Below are 12,741 nucleotides of genomic sequence, written 5' to 3'. Positions count from 1 at the left end.
GCCAGCGGCCATACCACGTTGAGTACACCGCTTCCCGTCCGGTCAGCGAAGCTAAGCAACGTTGGGTCTGGTTAGTACTTGGATGGGTGACCGCCTGGGAACACCAGATGCTGTTGGCATCCCTACGTGTCAAGTGGGGTTGGTGAAGGATTAGTGCCCCTCCCTGTAAAACAATTGACTCTAAGCCATTGGCCACCCCGTCTGGGATACATGGCGTCTGGCAATGAATGAATGATGAATGAAAAGAAACAAATGCCAGTGTGTTGAAATGACTTGCATGGAAACGTGTATCGATTCTATGTATTCTGGTGTTGAGTCATGAGTGTCAATGTGTCGATTTGACAAGTGATGAGCATGGTTCACAGAATCCTTGGAGTCAGTTTTCCAAAGCTAGCAACTTTACGATTTTAAGTTATGTGTCTCGACTGTTTCCCAAGCTAAAAATTTTACAGTTTTCACTTTTGTGTCTCGACTGTTCCCCAAGCTAACAACTTCACGATTATCAGTTTTGTGTCGCGACTGTTCTGGTTTATCTGAACTGGACACAAACAGGAAGAACAGAATACACAAAAACAATGAAAAATAAAACGAACAAGAAAAAAAAAACTAATAATAAATAGATTTACTGTAACGAGATACAAATGTACGACAATACGACAATGAATAAAAGAAAGTGAAAACTTAAGCAAACATGAAAACCAGACAACCTAAAAAAGAAATAAGACATATGAAATGAAGACGTAAAAAGTATAACACAGTACATATTAAAATGTAGATGAGGATTACGACATTAATCAGATTAAATTATGACAGAAATTATCTAACAGTCTCTCTCTCTCTCTCTCTCTCTCTCTCTCTCTCTCTCTGTACTAGCATGGGAACCCGGCGTTGCCGGCCCTAATAGGCGAACACTAATCCTATTTGTTCTAGTTCAATCTTCCTTTCTACTCAAGAAAGACCATGTACTATTACCCACAGAAGTTTCGTTCCTTTCCTGATGGGCGATTTGATAAATGTGGCAACATTCTCCCCCTCTACACCCCAACCCTCCTTCCGTCTCCCCCAATTGTTTCCGATGTTTATGAAACGGATTGTGAAGCATTCAAAACAACTGACTTTACAACATACCATTAACCCTTTGAGATTCCGGCGACGTGAAATCGCGTCATCATAAATCCAACTGTTGAGATCTGATGACTCGAATTCAGGTCACACGAAACAATATTTTTTGCATGTCTTCCATCTCTTATCTGGGCTTGTTCCACATACACTACCCTGTTTATCCTTTTCCAGCTATTTGTTTTTACAGTGATGAGCACATCAGACAGACATGAATAATAAATACGTTTTTACCATGAATAATATCGATATTACCAGCGAGAATATTTGCCTGTGTGACAGTGAGAGCATGATGTTGATGCGCCAACTGGAAGTATAACTTTCCGTCAGCCTATCTCAGGGATAAATAGCATAAAATGCCGTAACCATTATATCAGTCAAAAGGGAATTTACTGTAGATTAACGTGGTGCAATCAGAATTCATGTGAATCTGAAACTTATTTTTATATAAATATTTTTCTACGGAAGGGTATGCGATTTTTCCTTATCGGCTAACTTCAACTCGTCCTACTGGCGTTTTATATGTCATTTTAATCAATTTAAATGATACTAGCATAAAGAGCAGTTGATCAACTTTACCGTGACACCCAAATTATTACTTTACCATGAATAGAAAACGTGTAGGAAGCGTTTATATAAATTTACTTCACAGAGAGTGCACACGGCGTGAAAACTTAAAAAATGTCTTATCAATTTACTTTCGTTTTTCTCTGTGAAAACTAACATAGCCAATATTGCCATATCCTATATATCAATAGAAAGGGAATTTACCATAGATGGAGAAGGTGCTATCAAATTTCAAGTAACTGTAACACTTTTTTTTTTTACTTTTTTTTCCGGAACAGTGTGCGATTTTTCCTTTTCAGTTAACTTCAACTCGGCCTTTTTTTTTTTTTTATGCGAGGAAGAAGGAACCAAAGGCCATGAGCCCGCAGAAACAGTTCCCTCCAAGAGAAAAACAAAATACAATAGAGAGCCAAATTCAAGATCCGATCGTTTTGAGATGCCTGGACACACTACGTTTGAAAGACTGGAGATCATAGGCAGCAGGAAATACAGACAGAGGGAGACAGTTCCAGAGCTGACCTGTTGCATAAATGAAAGACTGGGAGTAACGGTTAACTCTTGCATTAGAGAGTTGGACAGAAAAGGGATGAGAGTTTGCTACCAGACGGGTGCTACGCGCCCGTCGTAGAGGTGGAGGAATGCAAGCAGACAGTTCAGAGGAGCATTGACCATTAAAGTAGCGATAGAAAAGAGATAAAGATGCAACAGTGCGGCAAAGAGACATAGGTTGAAGGGAGTCAGTAAGAGGAGGAGAGTTAATGAGACGAAAAGCCTTTGACTCCACCCTATTGAGAAGAGCTGTATGTGGGGAGCCTCCCCACACATGAGAGTTGTACTCCACACAGGGGCGGATAAAGCCCCTGTATAGAGTCAACAATTGTGCAGGGGTAAAGAAAGAGCGGAGTCGGCTTAGCACACCCAATCTCTTGGAAGCAGATTTTACAAGAGATGTAATATGATCTTTCCAAGATAAGTCCCGAGTAAATGAAACCCCAAGCATGTTCAAGGATGATGCAGGATTAAGCTGAATATTATTAAACATTAGTGGGTATACCTGTGGAAGATTTTATCGGGTTGATAGGTGTAAGAACTGAGTCTTAGATGCATTAAAGACAACCATATTATTTTTACCCCAGTCAGAGATATGAGCCAAGTCAGACATTAGGTGTGCCATAGCCTCATCCCTTGTTTCTTGAAGTAACTGTTGAGATGGGCGTTGCGGGAACCGAATGGAAAGGTGAAGGGTGGAGTCATCAGTGTATGAGTGGATAGGGTTAGATGTACAGCTTAGAAGATCAGTGATGAATAAAAGGAAGAGAGTTGGTGATAGGACAGAACCCTGAGGAACACCACTGTTGATAGATCTAGGAGAAGAACGATGGCCGTCTACAACAGCGGCTATAGAACGACCAGAAAGGAAGCTAGCGATGAAGGCACAGATAGAAGGATAGAAACCGTAGTAGGGCAGTTTGGAAATTAAAGATTTATGCCAGACTCGATCGAAAGCCTTTGAGATGTCAAGTGCAATGGCAAAGCTTTCGCCAAAGTCCCGAAAGGAGGATGACCAGGAGTCTGAAAGGTAGGTGAGATCGCCAGTGGAGCGTCCCTGACGGAACCCATACTGACGATCGGAAAGAAGGTTGTGATAGGAAAGATGCCTTAAAATTTTTCTATTAAGAATTGACTCGAAAACTTTTGAAATACAGGACGTTAAAGCAATTGGACGATAGTTGGAGGGTTGGGAGTGGTCACCCTTCTTTGGGACTGGCTGAATGAGAGCAAACTTCCAGCAAGAAGGAAAGGTACAAGTTGACAGACAAAGGCGAAATAGTTTGCCTAGGCAGGGTGTAAGCACAGAAGCACAGTTCTTGAGAACAACAGGAGGGACCCCATCAGGCCCATATGCCTTGTTAGTACTGAGGCCAGTGATGGCAGAAAATACATCAACTGAAGAAATTTTAATGTCAGCCATGAGGAAGTCAGAGGGGGAAGTGATGGAGGAACAGCACCGGAATCGTCTAAGGTGGAATTGGAGGAGAAAGTCTGTGCGAAGAGATCTGCTTTATCAGTAGAAGAAATAGCTACAGAACCATCAGAGTAGAAAAGAGGAGGGAAGGATGATGAGGTAAAGTTGTTAGAAAGATTTTTTGGCAAGGTGCCAGAAGGAGCGGGAAGAATTCGAGTTGGAGAGTTGAGAGCATTTAGTATGGATGAAATTATTTTTAGTAGAGCGAAGAACAGACTTAGCACGATTCCGGGCAGAAACATAAAGATTATGTGATTCAGGGGTGGGTTGGCTCCGGTACCTTTTGTAGGCCTTCTCCTTGTTGCGGACAGCATTAGAACAAGCGTGATTAAATCAAGGCTTTCTTGCGTTAGTCAAAGGATATGAGAAAGGAATGAATGCTTCCATGCCCGAGAGAATAACCTCCGTAATGCGCAAGGCACACTCAGATGGCTCACGGCCATGGAAGCAATAATCATTCCAGGGAAAATCAAAGAAGTACTGCCTGAGGGCCTCCCAGTCCGCAGCTCCAAAATGCCACAGACGACGTTTCCCTGGAGGGTCCACAGGCCGTACCGGAGTGATAGGACAGGTTAAGGTAATAAGGCTGTGATCGGAGGAGCCCAACGGAGAGAAAAGATTAACAGAGTAAGCAGAAGGATTAGTTGTGAGGAAGAGGTCAAGTATGTTGGAGCTCTCTCCAAGGCGGTCAGGGATACGGGTAGGGTGCTGTACAAGCTGCTCTAGGTCATTAAGGATAGAAAAGATGTAGGCTTGTTCACCAGGTGGATCCGTGAAAGGAGAGGAGAGCCAAAGGTGGTGGTGAATATTGAAATCTCCAAGAATGGAGATTTCAGAGAAAGGAGAAATGGACAGAATGTGTTCCATCGTAGAAGTAAGATAGTCGAAGAATTTTTGATAGTCAGTAGAATTAGGGGATAAGTAAACAGCACAGATATATTTAGTCAGAGAATGACAGGAAAGCCGAAGCCAGAGTGTGGAGAATTCAGAAGAATCAAGTTCAGGAACACGAGAGCAAGATAAGTCGTTGCGTATGTAAACACAACAGCCACCTTTGGCTTTGAAATGAGTATAGAGAAAGTAGGAGGATACAGAAAAGGGTTTGCTGTCAGTTGCCTCAGACAGCTGAGTCTCCGTTAGAAAAAGAAGGTGAGGTTTAGAGGAGGAGAGGTGGTGCTCAACAGAGCGAAAGTTAGATGAAAGGCCGCGAATGTTGCAGAAATGAAGAAGAAGAGAGTCAGACAGTGGTTCCAGGCACCTCGAGTCGTCACCGGGAGAGGGGCAGATGGCGGGGGCATTTATGGTTCCCCCCCCCCCTGGGGACTCCGAGGCTGGGTGAATTGACGCCATTTTTGGTGAATTTTTAATAGGAAGTGTATTGTGTACTGTGCATGTAGTTTGGTGAAGATAGAGAAATTTGTACTGGAGAGCATGCTGGCCTACTCTCTGTGTAACTGAGATACTGAAAAAGTTCAGCAAAGGGGGATGGTCAGGAACTAGTCCTGAGGGCTGATGAAACGGGAGCTCCAGCACTCCCTGTCATCAGCTTTCCATCCACCTCGGGAGTACTGCCCTGCTCGACTGGTGCTACAGTCTACTCCACATTGGCCTTGTAGCTATCGTATTTACCTTTTTCAACCATACTGCGATAAGGAGCAACTATTCAACCTTAAAACGGCACCACATTTATTAGTCTGCCATATAAAGTAAGTGTACAGTGGCCGATTAAATACAAATATTGCAGCGAGACGGCGCGCCCTATGTGCACCCAGCTGAATCTGGCAGACACAATGGGTGGAGGGCCGAGATTTTCAAAGGGTTAATCGATGTAGATTTGTATTATACAGTATATTATATATAATGGTTCTAAGTAATTAAAGAAATGGCCGTTCAAATTCGAGACATCAGAGCACCTTGACTTCCGGGGAGTAAGTCCCGGGGGGGGGGAAGAAGGTGGATGAACTCCTCCCTTACGGATGGTTTGGGCAATTTCCACTCTATAAACTGCACCCCTCTCTCTCTCTCTCTGCATATATATATATATATATATATATATATATATATATATATATATATATATATATATATATATATATATTACTGAATTCTACTACGAATAAGTATATATAATAAAATTCTTTCCCCCTGGGGAAGGGGGGATAGAATACTTCCCCAGTATTCCCTGCTTGTCGTAAGAGGCGACTAAAAGGGACACTTTTCTCTACATTCTTTTTGCTGTCTCTCTTTCCATTGTATTTTTTCTGTCCTAACCCTCGCATTTTTCCTTTAGTTAATTTCCTCTCTCCACTGTCTGGTTCCTGTGAGTCACTGGCATTGGCTCCAGAGTAAAATATTTTTCTCCCTAAGAAATCTTGATAAACTCTGGTTATGAAGCAATGGCCCTCAGTTCCATGCAGCCCTTAAGTGGGCACGGGGTGCTAAGAATCCCACGGTGTAGGAATAGGTTTTTACATCCAAAAAGAACCTTAATAATTGGAAATCGGAATGTTCGAACTCTCAATCAGGCTGGTAAAATGGAAGAACTTATTTCAGTGTTCAAGGAATACGATATAGATATTTGTATTCATACAGAAACGAGGTTGCTTGTAGTTGGTATAATGAATTTGGAAGATAGTATTACTTTGTTGGTTTCTGGCAGAAGTGATGGAAATCATTACCAAGGAGTAGGCTTACTGTTGAGTAGTGATGCTTGCAAGGCACTATGTGAGTTTGAGCCAGTTAATGAGCACTTGCTTTATGCTCGTTTAAATTCTATTCTATTCTATTCTATTGCCAGACGCCTCAATCCCGTTTGGGGTGGCCACAAACAAATCGCCTCCAAGTCGCCCTGTCCCCCGCCATTTCACTGCCCTGCTCCCAACTCACACCCCCCTCTCTCATATACCTCTCCACCCCATCCCTCCATCTCATCCTCGGCCTCCCCCTCCCTCTTCCCCCCTCCACCTCACTCACATTCACTCTCTTCGTCAGTCTTTCACCCTCCATCCTCTCCACATGGCCAAACCACCTCAGTGTGTTCCTCATAACGCTTCCTATCACATCCACATCCACACCACAACGCTCCTTTATATCCTCATTCGTCAGCCTGTCTCTCCACGTGACTCCACAGGCTCCTCTTAAATAACTCATTTCCACTGCTCTCACTCTTGACTTGTGTCCTTCCAACAATGTCCAAGCTTCACTTCCGTACGTTAGAGTTGGTATCACAATACTGTCATGTAGTAACTTTTTCACTTCCATGCTCACTTCCCTGTTTCTTATCACTGCTTTCAAGGAACCAGCAACCTTTCTTCCCTGCTGTACCCTTTCAAGCACTTCACCCTCCAAACCTCCATCCTTACTCATCACACTACCCAAATACTTAAACGTACTCACATTTTCCAATTCCTCACCATCCAACCTTGCTGTACATTCACTAACTTCACCTGCTTGTCGTAAAAGGCGACTAAAAGGGTTGGCGGAGGGTTAGTGCCCCTCCCCGGAAAACAACTAACTAAAAAAACAAACAAGAAGCCTCGGACAAGGACTGACCAAACGATGACGACCCAGTTTAAATTCTGACTATGGTAATATCAGTATGGTGGTACGGTACGCTCCGACAAATAAGGCTTCTAATGAAATGAAGGATGACTTTTATGAGAAGCTGCAGGATGTAGTGAATAGAGTAGGAAGACATGATGTGTTAGTTTGCATTGGTGATTTTAATGCGATTGTTGGCAGTAGTAGGGATGGCTTTGAAGATTGTATGGGTAAGGAGGGTGTTGGTATAAGAAATGAAAATGGGGTGCGATTTGGAAGCTTTTGTTTGGCAAATGACCTTATGATTTGTGGAACTATCTTTGAGCATAGAGAAATACATAAAACTATTTGGATTTCACCATGTGGCAAATTCTGTAACCAGACTGACCACATTGCAATTAGCAGAAGGCATAAGAGTTATTTGCAAGATGTTTGCGTATGGAGGGGGACAGATATAAGTAGTCATCATCAACTTGTGTTTTCATTCATTCATTCATTGCCAGACGCCATGTATCCCAAACGGGGTGGCCAAGGGCTCAGAGTTAATTGTCAAAGATTAAAATAAAACTTAAGAGAAACGTTAATGGTAATTGTACAGGCCGTAATAAATATGATTTTGATGAGCTGAGAAATGATGAGAACACGAAGGAAAAGTTTCGGTGGGACTGCAGGAACAGGTTTCTAGTCCTACAGACTTTGATGGAATCCGAAGAGAATTATATTAATCAAATGAGGAGAGAGGTAAAAGAGGTTTGCATGAGAGTGCTAAGGTTACTATTAAGAACAAGGGAAAAGCAAGAAGGAAAAAGTGGATGTCAGATGAAACATGGAATGCAATTCAGAAAAGGAAAGAGGCGAAGTTAAGAAGTGAGGAACAACAAGTTGATGGCCAGGTGGTTGAAGTACTTACAGCAAAGTACTGGAGTTTACATTCTGAAGTAAAAAGACTCGTTAGACGTGATAAGAGGAGGCTATATAATGAAAAGGCAACAGAAACAGAAATTAAGTTAAGTAAAAATGACGGTCAGAGCACAAGAGCAGCGTATCAGGCCATAAAGGAGGTAACTGGAACTGAAAAGTGAAGGAAGGAAATACCTGTACGAGATAGAAATGGTAACTTGATTTCTAAAGATCTGGATATAAAAGGAAGGTGGGAAGAGTATTTTGATGCTGTTCTGAATTGACCAATCCCAGCTAAAGAGGACATTTTGCCAGCCTAGAGAGATTTGCAGATACAAACAGGGGATATAACCTTGGAATTTAAGGTCCCAGGAGAGGATGGAATATTTCCCGAAATGCTTAAGGTAGAAAATGATGAGCTGATGAATGAGCTTTTGAAATATTTTAATGTGGCTTGGGATAATGGTGGAAATTACAGAAGAGTGGAAAAATGGAGTGATTATTAAATTACCAAAAAAGGGAGATTTAAGTGTGTGTGGCAATTGGAGGGGGAAAACTTTGACACCTGTAGTTGCAAAAGTCTTTTCCAAAATCTTGTTGAACAGAATAGAGCCAGTAATTGACAAAAGTTTAAGAGAAGAACAAGCGGGATTTAGAAAGGGTAGAGGTTGTAATGATCAGATTTTTATTGTAAGGCATCTAATGCAACAAGCTAATGAGATAAAAATGCCACTTAGCATATGTTTTGTGGATTTTGAAAAGGCGTTTGATAGTGTTTCACGTGGAGCTGTGTTGAAAATTGAGATTCTGTGGTATACCAGATAAGTTTGTAAATATTATTAGAAGCCTGCATGAAGGTACTTTTTGTAAGGTAATGGTGGGTGGTTCTTTGAGTGATCCATTTGAGGTTAGGTCAGGCGTGATTCAAGGAGGAGTTCTTTCACCTTTACTGTTTGTTGTGGTTATGGATTATGTTATGAGAAAGGTTGTAAGGAGAACAGGTGCAGGAATTAACTGGAAAGAAAGTAAGAGGCTGATGGATTTGGACTATGCTGATGATATTGTACTGATTTGCAGGTGTAATTACGAGATGCAGAGGGTGCTTGATTGTCTGGTGGAGGAAGGAGAAAAAGTAGGATTGGTAGTAAACTGTGGAAAGACTGAAATTATTAATATGAACGTGGAGAATCAAATCGATTGTGTAATTGGGAATATATGTGGTGAAGAATATAGAAAATTTTAAATATCTGGGAACGATTGTATCATCTAATGGATCATTAAACAATGAAACTGAGGAGAGGATTAGGCAGGCTTGTCGAGCTGTTGGAATGCTGAATTTTTTTTGGAATAATAATATGTTTTCGGTACATACTAAAGTAAAAATTTACAAGTCCATGGTTAGACCAATTTAAATTTATGGGCATGAGTCATTGTACAGTACAGTTGCAACAGATCAGAAAGTATTAGGATTTGAGAGTAAAATACTGAGAAGGATTGTTGCGGTAAAGTGGCAAGACAGAGTTACAAATGAAAGAGTAAGGCATATTAGGAGAATGGAAGCAGTTGATGAATATGTGAGACTGTCTCGCTGGAAATGGCTGGGGCACATATATAGAACAGAAGGCAGTTTAATACAGGATGTGCCAGAGTGGACTGCTAAAGGAAGAAGAGGCAGAGGTAGGCCGAGGGAAACCTGGTTGAGGACAATGAAAAGAGAAGCAGGAATGGAGTGTTGCTGGGACCCGAAGGAGATGGCATGAGACAAATATTGGTGGAGAGAGGGATGCATAGTAAGGGATATTAGGAGAATGGAAGCAGTTGATGAATATGTGAGACTGTCTCGCTGGAAATGGCTAGGGCACATATATAGAACAGAAGGCAGTTTAATACAGGAGAGTTCAAGGCCCTATGCATCCCGTGCGGTGCCACAAGAAATGATTGATCACTTGATTGATCGAATAAAATAATCCAGAGTAATTTGTGTTTACTAATTTCCCTAAATTTCTTTTACCTGGTTTCCGTCTCCCTATCCCCTGCCTTCTTACCTTGGCTTTCCTCGAGTATCCCTATGTCTCCCAACTACATGTTATTGTCTGTGTCTCCTTCTCTCCCTTCGTCTGTAGAATATCTGATACTCATCAATGTCCAGTCTTTATTTGCCTTTCATCATTACTTATAAGACCCTTTATATACTCCACCTCCACTAGCCGATGCCGTCTAATTATGCGTCTTTCCAGTCACACATCTGATGCCGTTTCATTCTCTTTCATACATGAGTTCTGACTAACATATCTGTTCACATAATGCACCATTACTGAATCCCTCTTCAGAAGTGGTCCTATTCCAGAGGATACTGGTATTACTGAGAAACATATAATGGCTAAAGGAAGAAGAAATGGAAAACATTACACAGCTTTTGGTGTTGTAATGTGGGATTTTATGGCTGAGCTCTAGATTGTGATGGGCCTATCAAATCGCCTATGTTATCGACACAGTCTCATTATCTGGTTGTAACTATTCTGTCAGATATTCTCGTCTCGTTGTTATTACTTCAGATATTATGTTCACCCTAGGATGCGGCCAGTCATCGTTTCTTATGTGGATATCACTTTCATAGACCTTTCCGTATACTGTATTCCCTCTTTTAAACTTCTCCCTCTTACTCTTTCCATATATACAGGAGTTCAGACAACCGTTCCTTAACAAAACACTCTTTCTAGCACTGGTCGGCTTAAACAGATTATAAGAATGTAGCGGTTAACAATATTGGAAGTATGTCAGAACAGTGACAGCAGACGTTTTGGTATATTGATGATGCCAAGATAGACATCTTATGTCACTGTGACTTGGTGATAATGATATGACAATTTGTAAAATCTAATAATACTCCCAAGAAGATTAATGCAGTCATTAAACTGGCAAATTTTCATTAGTTGCAAGCATAATATGTACCGTGGATGTGGGGCTGGCCCTAATGAATGAGGGTGAGATTTGGAAGCTTCCGGTGTTGCTGTTTGCTGATGATACAGTATTGTTGAGTGAAGATGAATGGGCGTTGCAAGGTTTGGTGAATGAATTTGGGACAGTGTGTAGGAGGAGGAAGCTGAAAGTTAATGTAAACAAAAGTAAAGTTATGGTGTTTGAGAGGAATGAAGTCACAGAGTGTGCAGTGAGGTTGGATGGTGAGGATATGGAGAATGTGAGTGCATTCAAGTACTTGGGTAGTGTGATGAGTAAGGATGGAACTTTGGGGGATGAAGTACGTGAAAGGGTACAGCAGGGAAGAAAGGTTGTTGGTACACTGAAAGCAGTGATGAGAAATAGGGAGGTGAGTATGGAAGTTAAGAAGTCACTGCATGATGGTATTGTGATCCCTACCCTGACATATGGAAGCGAGGCGTGGACCTTGCAAGAGGGGAACAAGTCAAGAGTGAGAGCAGTGGAAATGAGTTACTTGAGAGGAGCATGTGGAGTGACGTGGAGGGACAGATTGACGAATGAAGAAGTGAAGGAACGTTGTGGGGTAGATGTGGATGTGGTTGAAAAGATTAGGAGAAATACACTGAGGTGGTTTGGACATGTGGAGAGAATGGAGAATGAAAGACTGACTAAGAGGGTGTATGTAGGTGTGGTGGAGGGAGGGAGAGGGAGGGGTAGACCGAGGATGAGGTGGAGGGATGGAGTTGAGAGGTATATGAGGGAGGGGGGGGTGAGTTGGGGGGAGGGGAGTCAAATGGTGGGTGACAGAGTGACTTGGAGGCGTTTTGTCTGCGGCCACCCTTTGCGGGATTAGGGCGTCGGCACTATAGATAGATAGATAGAATAGACTATTATGAGAGAGGATAGTGTTTGGAAACTCCCTGTACTGTTGTTTGGAGATGATACTGTGTTGTTGAGTGAAGACGAAGGGGAGCTGCAAGGCTTGGTGGATGAGTTTGGGAAAGTGTGTAAGAAACGGAATCTAAAGGTGAACGTAGGGAAGAGTATAGTGATGGTCTTTGAGAGAGGTGAAGTCAGTGAATGTACAGCGAGGTTGGATGGTGAGGAATTGGAAAATGTGAGTACGTTTAAGTACTTGGGTAGTGTGATGAGTAAGGATGGAGGTTTGGAGGGTGAAGTGCATGGAAGGGTACAGCAGGGAAGAAAGATTGCTGGTTCTTTGAAAGCAGTGATAAGAAACAGGGAAGTGAGCATGGAAGTGAAAAAGTTACTACATGACAGTATTGTGATACCAACTCTAACGTATGGACGTGAAGCTTGGACATTGTTGGAAGGACACAAGTCAAGAGTGAGAGCAGTGGAAATGAGTTATTTAAGAGGAGCCTGTGGAGTCACGTGGAGAGACAGGCTGACGAATGAGGATATAAAGGAGCGTTGTGGTGTGGATGTGGATGTGATAGGAAGCGTTATGAGGAACACACTGAGGTGGTTTGGCCATGTGGAGAGGATGGAGGGTGAAAGACTGACGAAGAAAGTGTATGTGAGTGAGGTGGAGGGGGGAAGAGGGAGGGGGAGGCCGAGGGATGAGATGTAGGGTTGGGGTGGAGAGGTATATGAGAGAGGGGGGTGTGAGTTGGGAGCAGGGCAGT

At 42.3% G+C, this 12,741-nt stretch overlaps 1 non-coding gene across 1 annotated transcript; it reads left to right on the top strand.

The window, feature by feature from the left end:
* Positions 1 to 119, top strand: LOC145391765 (5S ribosomal RNA). Its single transcript, XR_013895895.1, has one exon. It is a non-coding gene; the product is annotated as a 5S ribosomal RNA (ribosomal RNA).
* The last annotated feature ends 12,622 nt before the right edge of the window (positions 120 to 12,741 follow it).

The sequence above is a fragment of the Coenobita brevimanus genome, chromosome 19 (assembly GCF_032717465.1).
Source record: "Coenobita brevimanus isolate Jiangsu-jjx chromosome 19, ASM3271746v2, whole genome shotgun sequence".
Classification (NCBI taxonomy): domain Eukaryota; kingdom Metazoa; phylum Arthropoda; class Malacostraca; order Decapoda; family Coenobitidae; genus Coenobita; species Coenobita brevimanus.
The sequence above is the reverse complement of the archived record's forward strand: the minus strand, read 5'-3'. Positions and strand labels throughout refer to the sequence as shown.